This window comes from Rhinopithecus bieti, unplaced genomic scaffold, assembly GCF_001698545.2.
Source record: "Rhinopithecus bieti isolate Rb0 unplaced genomic scaffold, ASM169854v2 scaffold_1853, whole genome shotgun sequence".
Lineage (NCBI taxonomy): Eukaryota > Metazoa > Chordata > Mammalia > Primates > Cercopithecidae > Rhinopithecus > Rhinopithecus bieti.
In genome coordinates this window covers 1,883,888-1,888,189 of record NW_016804151.1, presented here as the reverse complement: position 1 = coordinate 1,888,189, position 4,302 = coordinate 1,883,888, and positions in this window count along the sequence as shown.

Genomic DNA, 4,302 nt, shown 5'->3' with positions numbered 1-4,302 from the left:
AAAAAAAAAAAAAAAAAAAAAAAAAAAAAAAAAAAAAAAAAAAAAAAAATTTCCACTTTGCTAAGCAACAAAACTTTATTATTTTAATTTCTCTTTTATTTCCAGTGACATTGAATACCTTTCTGCATATTTCTTAAACTTTAATATTTGTTTTAGAAATTTCCTGCTTGTGCCCCCATGAAGTTTTCCATTGGAATCATCATTTTTATCTTATTGGCCTAAAGAAACATTCATATATTCTGGCTATTTATTACCATCTATGTTAAAACATTTTTCATGATTAGAAATTTTCTTTTTAATTGTTTTAAACAGTTCTATTCTATTTAAGAGGCAAGTGTTATCATTTGAATGTCTCCTCCAAAATGCATGTTGAAATTCAGTTGCTCTTGTGATGATATTAAAATGTGGGACCCTTAAAAGCTGATTAGGCCATGAATATTCCACATTCATGAATGGATTAATGTCATTATCTCATGAGTGAATGAGAATAGGTTATTAGAAAAGTGAATTTGGCCCCCTCTTGCTCTTTCTTGCTTTACCCTCACTTGTCCTTCTGCCTTCCACCATTAAATGACATGACTTGAAGGCCCTTGGAAGATGCGAGCACCATGTTCTTGAACTTTCCAGCCTCCAGAACCATGTGACAAAGAAATTTCTCCTCAAACAGGCAACCTACAGAATGGGAGAACATTTTTGCAATCTATCCATCTGATAAAGGGCTAATATCCAGAATCTACAAGGAACTTAAACAAATTTACAAGAAAAAACAAACAAACCCATCAAAAAGTGGCAGAAGGATATGAACAAACACTTCTCAAAACAAGACATTTATGCAGCCAACAAACATATGAAAAAAAGCTCATTATCACTAGTCATTAGAGAAATGAAAATCAAAAACACAATGAGATACCATCTCACGTCAGTTAGAATGGCAATCATTAAAAAGTCAGGAAACAACAGATGCTGGGAGTATGTGAAGAAGTAGGAATGCTTTTACACTGTTGGTGGGAGTGTAAATTAGTTCAACCACTGTGGAAGGCAATCCCATTACTGAGTATATACTCAAAGGATTATAAATCATTCTACTATAAAGACACATGCACACATGTGTTTATTGCAGCACTATTCACAATAGCAAAGACTTGGAACCAACCCAAATGCCCACCAATTATAGGCTGGATAAAGAAAATGTGGCACATATGCACCATGTAATACTATGCAGCCATAAAAAGGGATGAGTTCGTGTCCTTTGCAGGGACATAGATGAAGCTGGAAACCATCATTCTCAGCAAACTAACACAGGAACAGAAAACTAAACACCACATGTTCTCACTTGTAAGTGGGAGTTAATGAGAACACATGGACACAAGGAGGGGAACATTACACACTGGGGCCTGTTGGGGAGTGGGGGGCTAGGGGAGGGAGAGCATTAGGAGAAATACCTAATGTAAATGACGGATTGATGGGTGCAGGAAACCACTATGGCATGTGTACACCTATGTAACAAACCTGCAAGTTCTACACATGTATCCCAGAACTTAAAGTATAATAATAAAAAAAATCTATTTTGCCATATTTTCTGAATTTTTTTTGCAATAGGCATTTTAACAATAAAAATGACAATGAATGATATGAAAAAAAAATTTCAAGTTACTCAGTCTGTGATGGTCTGTAATAGCAACACAAAATGGGCTAAGACAGCAAGCAACTGAGTTATAGTCTATTTAGGTTTATAGCAACAAATCTGTACCTATCTGACCTTACACCCTCATTGGCTTTCAATGCCTCTTCTGTTTGCCTGAAAGATAGAAGCACCACCGTGTTTTATCTCACTGCTATCTCTTCCTTCAGAGGTGAATGCACTTCAACAGTTTTCAAAACTCTGAGCTGATACTTCCTAAATCTATGTCACTATCCTTAACTTAGACCCCTCTATAAACTGTTACTATGGTTTCATTTTACTGACAGATCCTTCTAAGATTTCATTCATTCATCTACCACTCCAATGTGTACAGCACCCCTTGTGCATACCTACTAAATATTAAATATTGTGAAATTTTATCATCTCAAATAGAAAGATTTCTAACCAAATTCAGCTGCTATCCCACATTCCATCCTGCCCTTTATAATTTCTCTCTCTCAAATTGTATCCCCAACTTTCTGCTGCTTTATCTAAAATGTCATGACTCTTCTCTCTATGTTATTACCACATGCAATCAGTCTCTGTTAATTTTTCCTCCAGTGGCTCAAAAATTAACTCCTTTTTTCACTCAGCTGCCATGCTGGTCTAAGGCCTCATCATGTGGCATCTGTTTAATTAACTGCCATCACCTTTTACTGGACTCACTGATTCCCACCTGTTTCTCGCTTCAATTCATTGTGTACCCTGTGCTGAATTACTCTTCCTGCAGCATGGCTCTGAAAATGTCATTCCTCTGTTCAAGAATTTTGAGTGCTTCCTTCTGCTTATGGAAACAAGCCCCCAATTTGCCAGTCCCTCAGTAGAGATTTCTCATAAGCGGGATTCTCCCTATCCCAACTCAGATTTCACTATTCCACTTCAGAAACACGTTTGTTTAACATTGTTTCTGCACTATCCTCCACACAAGCCTCCGTGCCTTTGCTCATCCAACTTTGATTATACCCCTCACTTCCCTCTATTAGTCCAAACTCTGTTAAACTAACTCTTCAGGGCACAACTCAAGTCTTTTCCAGGAAGCTGGCCCCAGCTAAAACCACAGTTTAGTTTTCTTAGAACTGGAGTAGACTTCATAGAGCACCCTCAGGAACTCTAAGCCTCAAAAATATTAAATTCTATTCAACAAAAAATTATTGAATACTCATTATGCACTAAGCCCCAGACTAGGAACTGGGGACAAGAAAAACAGATAGATGTGATCTCTCTTTTCAAGGAATTCTTGCCTTCTGGAGGGTGCAAAATATATAAACATGCAATTGCATTAAAAGCTATCAAGTTCTAAGATGGAGACAAACACAATGCTGTGAGAATGAGAGGGATTAAGGAAAGATTCCTAGTTGAGACATCATGTGATAAGAATGTTAAAGATGAGTGAGAGCTACCAAGACAAAAGTGGGAAAGAAATTTGAGACAAAGAAAACAAAAAAAATGAATGCAGAGACATAAACAGTGGGAAGGAGGTAAGGAACTAGAAGCCTGATAGCATCAGACTATAATGTTGTGAAACAAGAACTGGTGAGAGATGAGATGGGAAGTGACGGGAGAGACTAAGCCAGGCATTTGGGGTTTTGTAAACTGTATTAAGAACTTTGTACTCTAATCTGTATATGATGAGGAACCATTAAAAATGTTTATGCAAGGAGGTTAAATGACTGGGTTTTGCTTTTAGAAAAAGTGCGCTCTGTACATTGTAGAGACCAGATTTAAGTGAAGCAAGTCAGGAGAAAAGAAACTACAGATTGAGATGCTCCAAGGAGAGGACAAGGACCGAAGGAGGGACATCATTATCGGGAATGGGCCTGAAAACAGATTTAAAAAAATAGTTATGAGCTAAAACCATTAGGCCTTGCTGATTGCCGAGATGTAGAAGGCCCAGCACAATGAGAAGTCTTACGTAATTCTTTAATCTCTGGTTTGGGCAACAAGATGGTGATGCCAGTAATTAAGCTAAAAATAAAGGAACCACTGGTGAACAGAGAATAACAATGAAGACAGTTTCAGATATGTTGAGTTTGAGATTCTTCTGGGACATATCAAGCTAAAGAGTTCTAGGGTAAAAATTAAGTTTGACATTAATTGTCATTCCAGTGATAAACGAAACAATGACAGGGATGAAATTCCCCAAGCAAAGTATGTAAAGAAATTAAGACTTTAGGGTAATGATAGAAACGTGGGGTATTGTAGTTACTGGACACACAGAAGAGGAAGAGCCCCCAAAGACCAGAAAGAAATGACTCAAAGAAGCAGGAGGAGACAAGAAAGTAAACCAGAGGGTTTTAAGGTAGGGCATAAGATACGGACTGAGAAAGCATCCTTGAGTTTTGCAATACAAAGTTCATTGGTGACCTTTAGAAGTGAGTCTATTATTTTGAGGTACGTTCCATCAATACCGAATTTATTGAGCGTTTTTAGCATGAAGGGCTGTTGAATTTTGTCAAAAGCCTTTTCTGCATCTATTGAGATAATCATGTGGTTCTTGTCTTTGGTTCTGTTTATATGCTGGATTACGTTTATTGATTTGCGAATGTTGAACCAGCCTTGCATCCCAGGGATGAAGCCCACTTGATCATGGTGGATAAGCTTTTTGATGTGCTGCTGAATCT